The following is a 19,858-nucleotide window of genomic DNA, read 5'->3' on the forward strand; positions in this document are numbered from 1 at the left end:
GATTAAGGAACGTGAATTCTATAAGTGACGAGAGGCTGTCAAAACATTTAAAATATAAAATCTTTGAAAGGATGGATCCGCAGAGGAGGAGAGTACGAGGCAGTAATCCTACTCAAGATTTCAAATTATTATAAGTTAATTATATTTTTTATATCTCTAAAATTTTAAAAATTCGTCTCTTAACTTAAATGATGTATTCATAAAAATGAGTTAAGAACCTAAATGAATCACAATGAAAGAAACGAGGGACCCAATAGTGGATCTAGTATCATATTCTCAGAGTAGTAGCTCCATAAGAAGAACATCAGTCGCTGGGGAATTGATAGCCCTTCTGACTACTTTTATGCAACGTAATGGAGCTACCATGTAAATAAAGACGGCTCGGCGTTTCGATCGTCGTTTGGTCAACAACAAAGATCCGACGACAAAGGGGAACCCTGTACATATCCATTGGGGAAATAACGATTTCTGTGGTTATTACACAATATAAAACACTTTCTGTTGATGCCAACATGATGATCCGTGTCTCGGTATAATAGATGTATATATTTTTTTCTCTCTCTCTTCTTTTATCCAACTCCACGATTTTTTGATGTTGGTGTAAGATTTATTTCGGGTAAAATTCATTAAAAAAATTGATATATCTTGTTTAAAGAGGCAAAATTTGGGGAAGGTGGAGCTGATATTTGTGTTTCAAAGTAGGAAGATGTCATTTTTGTTGCACTTGTCAAAACTTTTAGGAAAGCCAAAAAAGTAGGGCGTGGGATAATTTAGCCAGAGAGTGCTTGTGTTTTTATGATTAACCAGAAAAAAAATCTACCGATAGACACAGACCTAACCAATATGTCAGTTCTTAGCTAGTCGTGTGGTTTGATTTTCAACAACAAAAGGAAGGTAAAAGTTTAATAAAAAGCATTAATATGAGGAAAGTGAGTTTCAAATCATCTAAACTGAAAAGTTTGCCGGTTTAGTTCTTTCACTCTGAAACTTCTTCAATCCCCACATAATTCAAATGAAAACAAAAAAACCAACTTTGATCTTACCGTTCAAAACTCACCAACAGTCACTACATCATTCATATCAAAGGGTCATTTCCCAATAACATCATCAATCAAACTTTGTTGGCTGACCAATGGAGAAACAAGTGCCAGATATGTAGCCCTTTTTAGATAAGATTCAGCAGGCATTATAGTCATTGTCGTGCGTATTTATTTTCATGCAAAGTCGGGGAAAAGATTAATACAACTTCTTATTCATCCGTAGCGGAGGCCATAATATAGTCAACTTCATCAGCTCACCCTTGTTTTAGTTGGTTAGGTTTCTAATCATGGAACGTCGTTGAAACTGAAAAAGTTTACCCTAAAGCTAGTTTCAACCACAAGATTGACTTTCTTGTTTTAGTTGGCTGTAGAATTTGGAGTTTGATAGTTAGCTTCAATGTTCCTAATAAGAGAGACAAATCATTCGTCAGCTTTTGTTGCTTCTTTTGCTGATTGCGGGCTTCAGAAAAGCCGGTCATCTGGGCCCAAACCTTGCCCACCATCTCTACTGAAACTAGCCGACGTTCGCCTTCGCACCTGTGCGGTTAGACCTGAATTTCTAGGCCCATATACATACAACTTTGCAATTTGCAAACTATAACAATATATTGACAAAATCTATAGTAATGTATTTTTTTTTTCATAACATGTCATAATATATAAAATTATCAAAAAATGATTATAGAAAAGATGGTATCGTAATGATTTTTTTTTAAAAAGAATCCAATAAATATAATATGAAGAAGTTGCAAATTGTAGACATATACTTCAGATGCTAAAGATAGAATGAACAAAAGGAATAAAGGATATCGATATATTATTCCGACCGCTTTTATTGTAATTTGCAGATGTTGTTACAAAATACATTCATCAAGGAAAGAGATTTTGACCATTGATAGGCCAACCTCATAAGAAAAATAAAAGGGTCAGCAAACCAAAATGGTTGAAATAAACAACAAAAAATTCTGAAACGAAATAGAAAAAGGTCCAGGCAGGTTTATCATCAAAATGGACTCAAAGAAGTGAGTCATATTGATCAACATTTAGGAAGATCTGCTGGTGGAGGCCGAAGTTTCTGATCGGGAAGTTCACCATCCAAGACAATCCAAGCCATCTTCAAGCCCCAGCTGGTGTGCACTTCTAGATGGCAATGCATGAACCATACCCCTGCAACAATGCGGTTCTTGTTGTCATTTGCAATCATTGTCAACTCAAAGCAAGCATTCAATGCATCTTAAAAATGTTCAACATGTAACTTAACTGGATTGTCTGCTAGAAAACGAATTGCAACCCAACCCCCTGATGGTACACCAACAGTGTTCCTTTCAACAGGGTCAATCAGGTTGAACTTTGCAGGGTCCCTATTTGGATCAAAGTTGCCAAAACCCTGCCCCACAACAAAGAAGTTGAATCCATGTAGATGAAGAGGGTGGCTTTCCGCTCCAAGAATGCTTGTGTCCTGCATAACTAGCTCCACTGAAGTGTTAAAAGGGAGCACTACTACCTTTGTTCCGTTGCTTACAATAGTATTGTTAGGCGGTGTGCCTGTATAGTTAAACGGAATTTTAGGACTGCTAGGAAAATCCGGGGTGTAAACTCCGTTAGATTGGCCGAAGGAATGAGCATGGAGTATTTCTGTAGTCGGCATTGCAAACGATACATTCTTGACTGAAGCGGCAAACTTGGTGCCATTAGGACCTTGGCAGGTTTGGTTATGCTGGCATGGGCTGGTTCCAAGACCAACCGTGAAGAAAAAATGCTTATCCACCTTCTGAGGCACGTTCGCAGGATATTGTGCATTGCCCAGGCTATGGAGTTTATGCGCAAAATTTTGTGGCAAATGAAGTGTCATTTAAAGCAGGTAGAATCGGTTTAAACAAGGGGAGCTTTTTAATTGAAATGCTTGAATGCAGGCTACAGGGAGGTGACTCATATTCTAAGATACCGGCAACTGTTGAATTATCAAATGTTCCTTGGCCTGTTACATATGGTCTAGCAGTCATGAAGAATGTGGCATTTGGATATTTTGGTTTGGTCTTAAGGATAATATTTGTGGTTTGACCAGGGGTGAGAAGTGTTTTGGTCTCAAAAGGGTTTAACATAAATGGCATCAACATCAACAACAGTGAGTGTGTGATTTGCTATGCTGAAGAAGAGCTCATCGTTCAATGCAGCATTGATTAAACGCAAAAGGTAAGTCTTGCCGGACTTCACCTTCAGCTTGAATGTATCTGTTAAAATTATTAGTACCATAAGTTAATCCCATAGATCTCTACAATATATTTAGTTTAATACAATATTTTAGCTATTTTATACCTTTGGCAGAACAGTTATAAAGAGGTCCGGGGAGATCATTGATGGTATAAGCATCAGAGACATTGGGGCCTCCACCAGTCTGGAGTGCCTGGCTAATAACAGCTTCAGGATCTGCATTGAACCACTCTCCTGCAATTCATCATAAAGGGGTTCAATTTACCCAGCCTCATAATCTTAATTAGTATAGTTCATGGATGATTTTCTTACCGAAAATAATGGGAACTTCCTTGTAAGGCTTGGCAAAAGGGTAAGGAACGCCACGCTTGGGTAGAATGACAATGGGACCATAAAGAGTGGCTCTTAGCCATGATATATGGGCATGCTAGAAGAAAGTCCCTCTTTGGCCTACAATGGTGAAATTGTAAACGTAGCTTTGACCGGTTTGGATTGGACACTGAGTTACATATGCTGGCCAATCTGCCCACCCACTTCGAAGCTGTCGAATGCCATGCCTGTTTTGAGAAAGGGGAAAAAAACATCATATTAACTTGCAATTCGAAACTACCCTCGTTAAGCATATGAGATCATTTAGTCATCTTGTAATATCTGCAGAATGTCATTTTCAATAAGTAAACTTCAATACCAGTGGATAGAAATATTGTTGGGCACATGGTTGACCACTTTTATTAGAAGCTGATCGCCCTCCCTTGCTATAATGCGAGGCCCTGGAAATTGTCCATTCACCGAGACAATGCTCTTTGTATGGCACAAACGTGTCACGTTATGCAACTTGACCTACAAAATGTTTAAGGTGCACCAATTTAGAAGTAATAACCAAACTAATATTTGATTGAATCATGTTAAGTTAATATGCACATCAAACTTGTAGTGCCGGGTGATCCCAAGTACAGGATCAGCTAGTAGACAGAAAGTGGAAAATGAGAAGAAAACCAGAAATGCCGGCGATGATGAAAGAAGAGAAACTCCCAATTTTATTGGCTGATTTCTCTTCCTTTTCGGGTGAACTTTTGAACTCCTACTTGAGTATGTATTCATTGAAGCATTCAAAAGTGTGTGTGTATATATATAGTAAAGGAAAAGGGTGTTTGGGGTGAACTTTTGTTGATTAGGTGACGAAAACTATCACAGCTTCAAGTAGTAATTGTAATTGCTACTTTTATCATTTTAATAGTCTAGAAACACATCGCTTAAATGTAGAAATCAGCATAATTCAGAACTAGTTGTTAGAACAACTTTAGAGTGCTGTCAAAGATAAGTCAAAGCTTTTATGTTGACAAAGAATTCTAGACTACTGACTACATGAATTTCAAGGTATTTCCCATATTGGGTGTGATTTTGAGCTAACCTCTACGTTAATAGTAAAATCCTAAATCGTCTACATGGGTGAAACTTGGAGCCAAAGAAGAGACACTGTAATATTTGATAGTATTATCATTGGCCCTAAACAAGACACCCACATTTACCTAGCATATACCAGTAGTAAAAAAAGGACACTTCTGAATTCAGATATTTGGACAAACTGATTATATATCAAACAAAAAGTCTCAACCGAGTTTTAACATGAAGAAGTTATGGTAAAAAAAATGATTGACAGAAAGCTTAAATGGTGGACCGACATTATCCGCAATTAGCATTCTCAAAGTCCCAACCGAATGCTTTGTGGTTAAGCAAATTTGAGGGTTTACATCAAGCAGTCATTTCAGAGTTAGATGGCATGCTCTTCTTTTTTTTCCATTTTAATGAACAAACAGGTCATGGATCAACAAGGAGGGCACCCCCATTGAAGCAACTGTTCTACAAGCAAAACCAGATGCCTTAATAACTGCAAAAATGAATCATGTATTTAAAGGGATATATGTAAAGCGAAGATTAATTAGCTTGATTCAAATATAGAGAATCTGATACCAAATTGTTTCATTGTAGAGTGTGACAGAATTGGACTTTTTACATTCCAACCACTCTCTCTTTTCCCCACAAAAAGGCAGATATTAAAAGCAATGTCTCATGAAAGCTTCAAGCACGCCTTTACAATTTTATGTCTTAAAAAAGAAGGTAGTTGAAAGTCTTGTTCTCCAGTATTGTTTATCAAGGATCATAATGGCATTTTGGCATTTACGTGCAGATATTAATACCAAACATTCTCGAGTGTTGCAGGCTGTTTTGTTTTTGTTTAGATTATAGAATGTGATGGTATTGCAGTTTAAATCTGTCTTTTCTTTGAAATTTCTTCTCAAGGGGATAAGTGGGCTTTGAGTTGAAAATAAATCAATGCTAACTTCTTGTTTGCAATGTCCTTGTGTGTAATGATTCTTTTTTTTTACTGATATTGAATTTATTCTCTCAAAAATATTATTTTTATGGTTTTGGGCATCACATAATAATTATAATAAATTTAAATATTACTTAATAATTACGGTCTTATAATTACAATATTCATAATAGGGATGAAAAAAGATATTTTTAAAAATTTATTCAATAATAATTATTGGAAGCGAGAGGAAAGAAAATTGTATATGGATTCTTTAATCATAGTTTAAATCTTAGAGAATCATATTAAGTTGTCTTAGAAAAAGACAAAATCGCTTTTATAATAAATCTAATTATTCTTTAAATGAAGAATAGTCTTATCTTTTTCTAATTGAACTGATATCTAATTAACCAATGCCATTAATTTAATAAAAAAAATCAAATATAATACATATAAATAAATGATTATCCAAAGTGTAATTACGTTAGAGACATTAATTAAAAGATAAATAAAAATGTTTGAAAATTAATGCGACGAGGTACGAGTGTAGTTGTTCTAATTTTATCTTCTCTAGAAGAATTAAAAAGCTTACTTACATTTTGAGTGTCAATTGATTATTATAGTTATCTAAGCATGTCAGATATGTATAATTAAATTACGTTCAAATTTGATTATTTGACAACTTCTTAAACACATCCTTAATAAGATAAAGAAACAAAGCATTTCCTAGCGTTTCGTTGCTTCTTTCGTTCATTACAAGCTGCCCACCCTCGTTTTCTGAACTCAAAACATAAAAGCCGTACATCGATTCGGGGACAATATAAGAACAAAATAGATAGTATGATACAAAGACCACTTAATTATTATTGCTTCTGCTGATGATTATCCGTTGGTTGTGTAAGATTAAAACATTTTAGAATTATTTTTATACAGTGATTTTATTCATGAATGACTTCACAAGTACATAAAAACAAAGGAAATACTGCAGTGACACGCTCCAGGCTGAAACTCAACCCTTATACCCAGGAACCAGCGTTTCAGAAGCCTATTTTATAGCACTTTAAAACATTTGTATTGTTTGTTGGCAACCATGCATTTTAACTGGAATGGAAGGTTAAGACTTTTACAGGAAATGTTGTAATGCAAAATGGAAGTCGGTAAACATACTATGATGGAGTTGCAAATCGTACACATGATTCATAGGCTAAGATTGAATGAACAAAATGATGTCAATCTATTATTCAGACCATTTTTACTGACATTTGCAAATTTTGTTACAAATTAAATTTATCTATTATTTCTCAACTCCACAGATTTTGAAAAAGAAGAAGGAAGAAGTAGAAGGAAAAAGGGTCAATAATTCAAAATGGTTGTAATAATAATAATAATAATAAAAGGCCAAATCAACATGGACTCAAAGAAGTGAGTCATATTGATCAACATTTAGGAAAATCTGCTGGCGGAGGCAGAAGTTTCTGATTGGAAAGTTCACCATCCAATACAATCCAAGCCATCTTCAAGCCCCAGCTGGTGTGCACTTCTAGATGGCAATGCATGAACCATACCCCTGCACCAATGCAGTTCTTGTTGTCATTTGCAATCATCATCAACTCAAAGCAAGCATCCGATGCATCTTAACGATGTTCAACATGTAACTTACCTGGATTGTCTGCTAGAAGACGAATTGCAACCCAACCCCCTGATGGCACACCAACAGTGTTCCTTTCAACAGGGTCAATCAGGTTGAACTTTTCTGGTTCCTTGGATTAAAGTTGCCAAAACCCTGCCCCACAACAAAGAAGTTGAATCCGTGTAGATGAAGAGGGTGGCTTTCCGCTCCAAGAATGCTTGTGTCCTGCATAACTAGCTCCACCGATGTGTTAAAAGGAAGCACTACTACCTTTGTTCCGTTGCATACCATAGTATTTTTTTGGTGGTGTGACTGTATAGTTAAACGGAATTATAGGACTGCTAGGAAAATCCAGGGTGTAAACTCCGTTAGATTGTCCGAAGAAATGAGCCTGGAGTAGTGCTGTAGTTGGCATTGCAAACGATACATTATTGACTGAAGCAGAAAACTGGGTGCCATTAGGACCTTGGCAGGTTTGGTTATGCTGGCATGGGCTGGTTCCAAGACCAACTGTGAAGAAAAAATGCTTATCCACCTTCTGGGGCACATTTGCAGGATATTGTGCACTACCCAGGATACGGAGTTTATGCGCAAAATTTGTGGCAAATGAAGTGTCATTTAAAGCAGGTAGAATAGGTTTAAACAAGGGGAGCTTTTTAATTGAAATGCTTGAATGCAGGCTACTGGGAGGTGACTCATATTCTAAGATACCGGCAACTGTTGAATTATCGAATGTTCCTTGGCTTGTTACATATGGTCTAGCAGTCATGAAGAATGTGTCATTTGGATATTTTGGTTTGGTCTTAAGGATAACATTTGTGGTTTGACCAGGGGTGATGAGAAGTGTTTTGGTCTCAAAGGGTTTAACATAAATGGAATCAACATCAACAACAGAGAGTGTGTGATTTGGTATGCTGAACAAGAGCTCATCGTTCAATGAGCATTGATTAAACGCAAAAGGTAAGTCTTGCCGGACTTCACCTTCAGCTTGAATGCATCTGTTAAAATTATTAGTACCATAAGTTAATCCCATAGATCTCTACAATATATTTAGTTTAATAAAATATTTTAACTATTTTATACATTTGGCAGAACAGTTATAAAGAGGTCCAGGGAGACCATTGATGGTATAAGCATCAGAGACATTGGGGCCTCCACCAGTCTGGAGTGCCTGGCTAATAACAACTTCAGGATCTGCATTGAACCATTCTCCTGCAATTCATCATAAAGGGGTTCAATTTACCCAGCCTCATAATCTTAATTGGTATAGTTCATGGATGATTTTATTACCGAAAATAATGGGAACTTCCTTGTAAGGCTTGGCAAAAGGGTAAGGAACGCCACGCTTGGGTAGAATGACAATGGGACCATAAAGAGTGGCTCTTAGCCATGATATATGGGAATGCCAGAGAGTCCCTCTTTGGCCTACAATGGTGAAATTGTAAACGTAGCTTTGACCGGTTTGGATTGGAAACTGAGTCACTATGATGGCCCATCTGCCCACCCACTTCGAAGCTGTCGAATGCCATGCCTGTTTTGAGGGGAAAAACATCATATTAACTTGCAATTTAGACCTTTCCTCGTTAGGCATATGAGACCATTTATTTATCTTGTAATATCTGCAGAATGACATTTTCAAAAAGTAAATATCAATACCAGTAGATAGAAATATTGTTGGGCATATGGTTGACCACTTTTATTAGAAGCTGATTGCCCTCCCTTCTTACAATGCGAGGCCCTGGAAATTGTCCATTCACTGAGACAATGCTCTTTGTATGACACAGATGCGTCACGTTATGCAACTTGACCTACAAAATTGTTAAGGTACACCAAATTTAGAAGCCTTTATCAAACAAATATTTGACTGCTCATCATGCCAAAATAATACATACATCAAACTTGTAGTGCCTGGTGATCCCTAGTACAGGGTCGGCAAGTAGACAGAAAGTGGAAAATGAGAAGAAAACCAGAAATGTTGGTGATGATGAAAGAAGAGAAACTCTCATTTTTATTGGCTGTTTTTTCTTCCTTTTCGGGTGAAGTGAACTTTGAACAACTACTCGAGTATGTATTCATTGAAGCATACAAAAGAGTATATATATAGAGTAGGAAGAGGATGTTTGGCGTGTACTTGTTTATTAGGTTATAGAAACTATATCAATTAAAACAATGCCTAGCTTCAATGTATACATCAGTGTGATCCACAGCCAGTAGTTAGAACAACTTGAGAGTACTGTCAAAGATAAGTCAAAGATTTATATGGTAACAAAGTACTGTCGACTGCATGAATATTATTCTATTTGTTATAATGAACGTGATTTTGAGCTTATGTCTACGTTAATAGTAAAATCCCACACTGTACCTAATCCACTAACTCTCGTAGATTCTCAAATTGTCTACATGATTTTTTTTATACATTTGATATCGTTATCCTCAAACCTGACACTGACATTTACCGACCATCTACCAGTGGTAAAAAGAGGCTAATCAAAGCAAAGTTTTTAGAATGCAAAAAAGTTGAACGGCTTCTGAATTTCAATATTTGGACAAAGTAACTATATCAAACCAAAAGATGCGGCAAATATTGGAATTCTCATTTAAACCTGTGTTTTGGACTCACTGCTATGGATTACATGAAGAAGTTATGGTAAAAAAAACATGATTGATTGAAAGCCTAAATCGTGGATCCACATTATCCACAGGTAGCAATCTCAAAGTTTCAGCCGATATGCTTTGTGGTAAAGCAAATTTGAGGGTTTACATCAAGCAGTCATTTCAGAGTTAGATTGCATGCTCTCTTTTATTCCTTTTGAATGAAAAACAGGTCATGGAGCAACAAGGAGGGAACCCCCATTGAAGCAACTGTTCTCCAAGCAAAACCAGATCCCTTAATAACAGCAAAAATTAAACTTGTATTTAAAGGGATACATGTAAAGTGAAGATTAATTAGCTTGATTCAAATATAGGGAATGTGATACCAAATTGTTTAATTGTAGAGCGAGACAGAATTAGACTTTTTTTCCAACCATTCTCTCTTTTTCCCAAAAGGGTAAGGTCTCGTGCAAGCTTATTCTCTCTTTTTCCCAAAAGGGTAAGGTCTCGTGCAAGCTTCAAGTATGCCTTTACAATTTTAATGGCTTAGAAAAAGTAGTTGAAACTCAAGTCATTTTCAACACCATTGTTTATCAAGGGTAGAATAAAAATGACATATTGGGATTTACGTGGAGATATTAACACCAAACATTCTTGAGTATAGGCTGTATAGCATAACATTTTGTGACCAAACATCATCCAATTTGAAATGAGTATAAGCTGGTCCTCACATGAAGATGGGCCTTTGGCCTGGTTTGACATTGGACCTTATCCCTACATTGTCCCAACACATACTTATGTATATAATATAGGTTCAACAATGTTCAAATAGGGACATCTTTAAAAGTAACGATTTGATCATTGATTTTATCGATTTATAATAAATTAGTACTTGTTGTTAATAACTTTCTTAAGATAATAAAATACTAATGTGACTCATTTAACCGATTGATGTGGTGTCATTTGACCACGCAATACAACCACATTAATCCACCGTTTGACTCCCTTTTATATTGATCAGCGCTTGACGTGGTTGCTTATGAAAAACCACAAAGGGGTAGCTCGGTTCAACTAAATTTCTCAGAAAATTCATGAGCTTGAGCCGGACCAGCCATATGAGTGCATGGATGAGTTACCGAATGGGTCGAAAACTATTGTCAAAGGCGGGTTCAAGCTAAATACACCCATCCTTGGTCCCATGTTCACCCTGAGATCTTTTCTTACCTGAACTCGGATTATGGGGAGAAGAAAATAATTTGCAAGAAATGGAATAGTTTCTAGCTAAGTGAAACACCATTATCAAATATAATTTGCAGGGAAGCGAACAATTACTATATTAATTTGTTTAATATGTCACATCAATATTTTATTATTTTTAATAATGATAGTTAATATCGAGTGATTGATTTGTTATAAATCGATAACATTATTAACTAAATTGTTACTTTAAAAAAATAATGAGAAAAAAACTTATTCAAACATTAATGATCATTTAAATAATTTATCCAAAAGTTAAAAATCATGCATCGATTCGGGGACAATATAAGCAAGCAACTAACCCTCGGTGAAAACCAATATTTTATATGATCAAGTAATGTTTGTATAACTGGTTAATATTTTATGTAATTTGATAATTGCATAAAAAAGTATAAAATTGTAATAGTTTATATAATGGCGATTTTTCCGAAAAATCACCATGACGAACTTTATTTATATGTCAGACACCCTTTCATCTTTATTTACCGATCTAATACCCTTTGTAGGAAGGCGCGGCCCATACACCGCGCCTTGCGCTGATCTGGCGCCATGTGGTGTAAGGCGCGGCCCATGCACCGCGTCTTATGCTGACATGGTGACACGTTGGGCATGCACCGCGCCTTCATGCAACTATGACATGCCTCATAATGGCGCGGTGCATGGGCTGCACCTTGCATAATTGCATTCACTTCTCGGGTTTAAAACATCTCCTCTCAGCTATAAATATCACTCTCCCCCGTAAACTCTCTCACAACTCTCTCTCAACTGAGAAACTAATAAAATAATCCTCTCAACCAGTAAAAAAACACCCGACAATCCTTTTATATTTGATTCAGAAGTTCGTTCGATCTTTCGTTATAAGGTATTTTTTTTTATAATTTTTTTATAATTATATATGATTATTGAAAAAAAATTGTACTAATTGTTTTCAATTAATTTTTGTGGTTGTAAAATTGGAAAGCGGGAGCATACGTCTAGGCCTGTAAATGAACTGAACGTTCAACGAACCGTTCATGAACCGTGCGGCGAGAAGTTCGTTTATGTGCGTTTATTTATTAAATGAACGAACATGAACAAGATTTTTTGTTCGTTTAATTAAATGAACAAACATGAACATAGGTCTCGTTCGTTCATTTACGTTCGTGAACGTTCAGTTATGTTCGTTTGGTTATGTTCGTTTATGTTCGTTCGATTATGTTCGTTTATGTTCATTCTTTTATGTTTAACACAATCTTCTTAAATCAATTTTGGTGACCAATTTGTAAGTATCTTAAAAATATTAATCTAATATTCTGATGACCAACTCCATAATTAACCCAATTTTATTTGGAGATTAAATCCAATATGTTAACCTGTGAGGCACCTCGCACTTATATTCATTTCCCCCCTCTTTTTTTTACCAAACCTTATTGTTCACTTGAGAGTGGAGACGATCTCTGAAAGATTCAAAACAAGTTATATTATAGTGAAATATGAAGTTTTACAGGTCTGTTTTCATCTCTTTCTCTATTTTATTTGACTTAATAGTTGATATGTAAAGTTATTGTGGGTATCTTCACATCTAAAACTCAAGAAAACATAATACTTCTTTCTAGAAATAGATGGGAAGATAAAGGTAAAAATCGGAAGTATATGAGCATCAGTAAAAAGAAAAATATAGAATTTGCCAAAAAACAAACACAAGGTTTCTATGCAATTTCTGAAAAAGAGTGTAATAGCGGAAAATGACTGTTCATTTGTAATCATGGAACACTAAGATAAATGTTATAGCGTTAAATTAAAGCCGTGTGAATCATTTAATATCTTTGTTGATAAATCGGGCAAAGTAAACGAAAGAACACAAGAATTTTAACGAGGTTCGGCAATGTGCTTACGTCCTCGGTGCCTAGGCGGCGCTAAAATTTTATTCAATGATAATAGGTTTAGGTTACATCTCTATTTATAATAGAAAACCCTGGTACATAATTCCAAAATTAACCCTGTACCGTACCGCAGGGACGCAGCCCCCGCACCCACAACCCACATAATCGTAACCCCCTCTACGAGACTTTCTTTGTAAGGATAGTTGATGTTCGCTGCGTTCGCTTCGCTCACTCCGCTCCATCCCCTGTCCTCTTTACCGGTATATTTATGAGCCATACCTTACAATCTTTAAAAGATCGATCGAAATATTTGATATCTTCAAACATTTCATCACTGCTAATAAGCTCTTACGCTATTTATCACTGTAGATTTGGTTGATTTGCATTGTCGACTATTTTTCATGAAAGAACAATGGAATGTAGGGTCTCCAACGTTTGTTCGTGTTCATTTATGTTCGTGTTCGTTTATGTCGTGTTCGTTTATGTTCGTTTATTTATTAAATGAACGAACATGAACAAGTTATATTCCTTAATAAACGAACATGAACAAAAAATTTTTGTTCGTTTATGTTCGTGTTCGTTTATGTTCGTTTATTTATTAAATGAACGAACATGAACATACATTCGTTCGTGTGCGTTCGGTTCGTTTACAGGCCTACATACGTCGAAATATTTTTGCCGATATGTTAATAATATAAAATTATATTATTTAAATAATTTACGTTTATGTGTTATATTTTAATTCATATATTTAAATTTTTATTATTATTTAAATTATTTTATTATGTTATATTTTAATTCATATATTATTTATTTAATTAGGCTTGTTTCAGGGTTTTTTTGCAGATATAACATTGTCTCACTTTCAAACTCTAAGAATGGCGCGAATTTCAGCTATTGTTTATTATGATGGAGAAATTCGGGAAGATGAAACCGGCGTTGTTTTCGTATCAAATCATTATGTTAAAATATCTTTTAAGAGAAACATAACTCTTGAGGAGCTGATAACGAAGATTTCAAGGAAGGTTCATGTTGGAAGTACTAGAAGAATGTCGTCGCTTCAGTACAGATTTCCAACATCATTGTTGCCATTAACTTATAAAGCGTTCGAACTATCGAACAATGATGATGTTGAAATGATGGTTGATTCTCAAAGTAATTATTCAGACGCCAATAGGGAGATGTATGCAAAGTTTGTTGAAGTGCGTGCTGTTCGGGGTCTGTCATTAAACTCCCATTATGGGCTGGCCGAACAAGTTGATCAAGTTGACAGCACGACTAATGTAATGTGTAATGATTTTAATACCATAATGGGAAATATGCATAATGTTGCCGTCCCATCAACTTCAATGGGGAGACATTCATCAGCAACTCCTTAAGATCTGTACCGAGGTGTGTCCACGAACAATTCGTATGGAAACATCGCGTCCAGTTCAAGGGGAATACATTCATCTGCCAATTTCTTTGACCTTAATATGGAGATGCCCTCGACGCAACAATCTATGCAGTTTCCATTTGACACGATGACTTCAAGCTCTAGGGGAGGCATTCGACTGCGAGCTTTTTCGATCTCAATGTTGATATGCCTTCTAGTTCAAGGGGAAGACATGCAAGTAGTAGGTTTTTCAACCTAAATGTGGAGAGCATGGAGAAACCATTATCTCCTCCAGAGGAACCGCTTCGTGAGCCAGGTACGGATGGTGATGAGAATGAACTATTCATTCACTCAGAATCACCGCAATTCAATTCTGATGATTACGATGATGTAGATGAAGTTCCCTCAAATGTGGCACAAACTGACCCTCCAGCACACATGTATGAAGCTGACTATGGTGTAATGTACGAGTCAGAATTTCCGGATATTCATCTCGGTGGCTATGGATTTTACTCATCAATAAATAATGGTGAGTTATCTTTGGGCATGAAGTTTTCAAGCAAAGAAGAAGCGATGATGGCTATAAGCCCGCTCTACGAAGAAAAATATCTATGCCACTGTGTCCATCGTGAAAACGGATGCAATTGGATGGTTCGTATATCGAAGAGGAAGAGGAAAAATAATACATTGGTGTAGACACCAGTTTTTGTCCTGGTTATAAATATTATATTATAATTATTACTATTATATTATTATTATATTTATGTTATTATAACAATTATATTATAATTATTAGTATTATTATTAATATCATTTATGTTCTTGTAGGTTGTAAAACAAGCCCATGCGTTCCCACGTGCTGCTGTCACTCACCGAACAAGACCCATGCTTTAGTCTTCAGCATTTCATGGAAACCTACAGCAAAGTCATCCCACATTGAACCAATCAAGAAAAAGTCAATCAATCATCCACCAAAATTGAGCAAAAAGCAACCTAATCCATAAAAAATTAGAGATTTCTACCTAAACATGTCATTATACTACCAAATGCAGAGAAAATTAACATGCAAGATGACAAGGAGAATTCGGTGGAAAAATATATAAAAGGGCAGGAACAGGCGAAAATTGGGAGGAGGAACTGGAGGAGCCATCAATTCGAGAGCAAACAAATGATATCCATCGACCATTAGAAGCAAAGAAAAAAACAGGAGAGGAGCAGTGATTATAATCGAATTGAGGAAAAAAAAGAACCCGAAAACAAATTGTAATTCGGGTTTTACCCTTTTTTATTGAGAGTAATACAAAAACATTAAGGTATTTCCTTATTTTAATTTGTTTTTTTTACTTTAACAGTGTTTGTGTGTGTGTTTCAGGATGAAATACGAGTAGAGAGAAAGTTTTTTTTACATGGGTTCGTTGCTTTGGGTTTCGATCGGAGTAGATTTTAAGTGTGGTTCGTCTAGACTTTATTGCACGGTATAGCAGCTCAGTCAAAATTAGAAATTTAGGGTAAGCTTGAGTTAAAGCAAGAGAAAGAAGAGGGACGTTTTACCTTAAGTGCATGGCCTCATCGTCTGGGCAGTGCTCTTCCTTTGGTCTTCGAGATTGAGCGTTAGAGAGGGAAATCAGAGAGGCAGATTAGGTGTAGAGCTTCAAAGTTCTCGAAAGAATAATTTAGGAATTGAAATAGATCCAGACAAAGTAAAATCCATTCACAGCTGACTGAGAAGTGTGATCCCATATTTCGTCTTCTTCGAAAGAATAATTTAGGAGAATGGAGTGAGGATTGTTAAGAGGCTTTTGAGGTAGTAAAGAGATATTTGTCGAATACTCCGATCTTAGCACCACCCATCTCAGGCAAGCCTTTAATTCTTTACTTGTCAATTTATGACAATTCAATGGGATGTGTATTGGGACAATATGATCAAATTGTGAAGAAGTAGAGAGCTATCTATTTTCTCAGTAAGAAGTTCACTGAATGTGAAACCAAACACTCACCAATTGAAAAGCTGTGTTGCGCTTTAGTATGGGCTACCAGAAGGCTTAGGCAGTATATGTTGTATCATACTACTTGGCTCATATCCAAACTGGACCCTTTGAAATATCTAATGGGTGTACCTGCATTGTCTGGAAGATTAGCCCGTTGGCAAATTCTGTTGTCCAAATTTGATATACAGTATTTAAGCCAAAAGACGGTTAAGGGGAGTTCCATAGCATAATTCATTGCAAGTAGAGCGCCTGAAGAATATAAATAGTTGAACTTTGATTTTCCGGATGAGGATTTAATGGCTATCTTAGAGGAAGAAATAATCGCATCCACTAGGAAATACTGGAAGATGAACTTTGATGGTGCTTCAAACGCCTTGGGGCATGAGATTGGGGTAATCTTGGTCTCACCAGATGAAGAGCATTATCTTTTTACCAATCGGCTTAATTTTGATTGTACAAACAATATGGATGAGTATAAGGCTTGTGTTATGGGTCTTAGAGCGGTTATTGAACTCAAAGTAAAAATGCTGAAGGTATATGGGGACTCAGTTTTGGTAATTTACCAACTCAGAGGAAAATGGGAAACAAAAATTTCAAACTGGTGGAATACCGTAAATTAGTCCTGGAACTTATTGAAGAATTTGAAGAAGTGACTTTCAATTACCTCCCCAGAGAAGAAAATCAAATGGTGGATGTTTTGGCTACTCTGGCAGCAGCCTTTAAGATGAACGAGCATGCAAATATGATGTCTATTGAGACGAAGGCTTATGAGTATCCAACCCACTGCTTTAACGTTGAAGAAGAAGAAGATGGAAGACCTTGGTACTATGATATCTTGCAATATTTAAGGTATCAAAATTATCCTAAACAAGTGACTGAAAATGACAAAAGGACCATTAGAAGAATGACTACAGGGTATGTGCTCGATGGTGAAACCCTATATAAGAAAAGCATTAATCAGGTCTTATTAAGGTGTGTAGACACTAAAGAAGCCAAAATGATTATTGAAGAAGTACATGAAGGAATATGTGGTACCCATGCTAGTGGGCATGTAATGGCCAGAAAGATTATGAGATTTGGGTATTATTGGTCAACTATGGAAACTGACTGCGTCAATTATACCTGAAAATATCACAAGTGTCAGATTTATGAAGATAGAATGCACACCCCTCCTCATCCATTGGATGTGATGATAGCTCCGTGGCCGTTTTCTATGTGGGGCATGGATGTTATTGGACAAATTTTGTCGAAGCATCAAATGTACATCTCTTCATTCTGGTAGCAATAGATTACTTCACCAAATGGGTAAAAGCAGCTTACTATGCCAATTTACCCAGTCTACATATGTAAGTTCTTAAAGAAGGAAATCATCTATAGATATGGCTTACCGGAGAGGATTATTTCTGACAATGCATTAAACTTAAACAACAAGATGATTGACTCTGTCTGTGAGCAATTCAAGATAAAGCATTATAATTCCACTGTTTATCGCCCAAAGATGAATGTGGCAGTGGAGGCGGCTAATAAGAACATTAAGAGGCTTATAGAGAAAATGACAGAGACTTATAAAGGTTACCAGAAGCGGATAATATGAGAACACGATAAGAAAGTTCTCCCTCGAGAAATCCACGAAGGAGATCTGGTGCTTAGGAGGATATTGCCCATCCAAAAAGATTTCCGAGGGAATGGATGCCCAAGTGGGAAGGACCATATGTTGTCAAGAAAGCCTTTTATAATATGAGAACACGATAAGAAAGTTCTCCCTCGAGAAATCCACGAAGGAGATCTGGTGCTTAGGAGGATATTGCCCATCCAAAAAGGAGCTCTAATCTTAACTAAGATGGATGGATCATAATTACCCTACCCAGTAAATTCTGACGCAGTTAAGAAATATTTTGCTTGAGGAAAATTAAAAAAGGAAAAAATTAAAAAAATAAAATTAAAAAAATTAAAAAAATTAAAAAATAAAAAGTGAAAAAAATAAAAAAAATGAAAAAAAGAATAAAATGAGTGTTCAAGATGAAAACTCGAAAATGGCGTCTTGAAACCAAAGGAGGTCTCAAGTTGAAAACCCGCAAAGGCGGCTTGAGTTTTAAAATTCAGAATTCATGCATGGTGGAGGTTCTGAATTGTTTTTTGAAGTGGAAAAGAGCTCCTGACATGGGTATCAGCAATAACAGTGGGTGATAAGGATTGAGACCAAAGATTAATAAGTCTCGATGGAAACAACCAGGGGAGAAATTGAATGCACATGAGATTCAATACTGGTTTAGGGCATCCAATAATGTGAGATTTGGGAATTCAGAAAAAGCTTCACACTCTTAGGCGTCATCACAATTTTGGAAATCCTTTTGACATAAGCTACACTCGAGTCATTCTAACGGCATGCCAGTTCAAAAGCATTTGCATTATTGATATTTGAGGACACCTATCCTTTTGTTTTACAAATCAAAAGTTTTCCATGTAGTTGCCTAAAAATTCTTTGCATTTATATAAATAAAGAGACATTTTTCCTTTTCAATTTCCCTTTTACAAACATCTAATTTTGAAAAAGTTAAAACGCATAGCTTAACTTGTGGTACATGAGATCATTTTGTATTGTTATGGTTGTGGGAAGCTAAAACCTTAGAATTCATAAAAAATCACAATCATTAATAGATGAACCAAAGAGTTTGTCATTTATCAAGAAGTGGTCATGGATACTGGCATGTTTCAAGAAAGAAAGAAGTCAAAGTCCTATCAAGCCGAAGGTTATAGTATTGCGATTGTAACTGGGGTGAACTGGTCAAATGTTTTATGCCCGAGACGAAACTGAGTTCGATTGAAATCAAAGGAGATGGTGTTCCTTTGAAGAAGAAAATGTATTGAATTGCATACTTGCATACATTTTAGGCATAAATAGGATCATGACATTGCATGATGACTTAAATATTTACAGGTTTCCCAATAATAATTGAAGATTGAAGAGATTGAAGCATCAAGATTGTTCGAGTCTTATACTCTCTGAAGGAATAAGGAGCAGACACGATTGTTGAAGATTGTTCGAGTCTTATACTCTCTTAAGGAATAGGGAGTAGACACACTTGTTGAAGATTGTTCGAGTCTTATACTCTCTGAAGAAATAGGGAGCAGACACGATTGTTGAAGATTGTTCGAGTCTTATACTCTCTGAAGAAATAGGGAGCAGACACGATTGTTGAAGATTGTTCGAGTCTTATACTCTCTGAAGGAATAGGGAGCAGACACGATTGTTGAAGATTGTTCGAGTCTTATACTCTCTGAAGGAATAGGGAGCAGATACGATTGTTGAAGATTGTTCGAGTCTTATACTCTCTAAAGGAATAGGGAGCAGACACGATTGTTGAAGATTGTTCGAGTCTTATACTCTCTGAAGGAATAGGGAGCAGACACGATTGTTGAAGATGTTCGAGTTCTATACTCCCTAAAGAAAGAGGGGGCGAACCCGTAGGAAGAAGATTATTCGAGTTCTATACTCCCTGAAAGAAAAAGGGATCAAACCCGTTAGCAGAAGATTATTCGAGTTCTATACTCCCTGAAAGAAAGAGGGAGCGAACTCGTAGGTAGAAGA

The 19,858-nt window shown here is 36.2% G+C and overlaps 1 protein-coding gene and 2 pseudogenes across 1 annotated transcript in view; 1 reads left to right on the forward strand and 2 right to left on the reverse strand.

Moving 5' to 3' along the window:
• The window catches only part of LOC120116680 (calcium-transporting ATPase 1, endoplasmic reticulum-type-like), a 34,521-nt gene extending 19,295 nt beyond the window's left edge, over positions 1–15,226 (forward strand). Inside the window, exons 10-11 of the mRNA XM_039137101.1 lie at positions 14,558–14,570; positions 15,217–15,226. The gene's annotated coding sequence lies outside the window, so the exon portion shown is untranslated. The remainder of the gene's footprint in view (positions 1–14,557; positions 14,571–15,216) is intronic.
• LOC120116682 lies at positions 2,001–4,361 on the reverse strand (annotated as a pseudogene).
• On the reverse strand, positions 6,972–9,247 carry LOC120116683 (annotated as a pseudogene).
• Positions 15,227–19,858: the final 4,632 nt, after the last annotated feature.

This window comes from Hibiscus syriacus, unplaced genomic scaffold (genome assembly GCF_006381635.1).
Source record: "Hibiscus syriacus cultivar Baekdansim isolate YM2019G1 unplaced genomic scaffold, ASM638163v2 tig00110302_pilon, whole genome shotgun sequence".
Taxonomy (NCBI): domain Eukaryota; kingdom Viridiplantae; phylum Streptophyta; class Magnoliopsida; order Malvales; family Malvaceae; genus Hibiscus; species Hibiscus syriacus.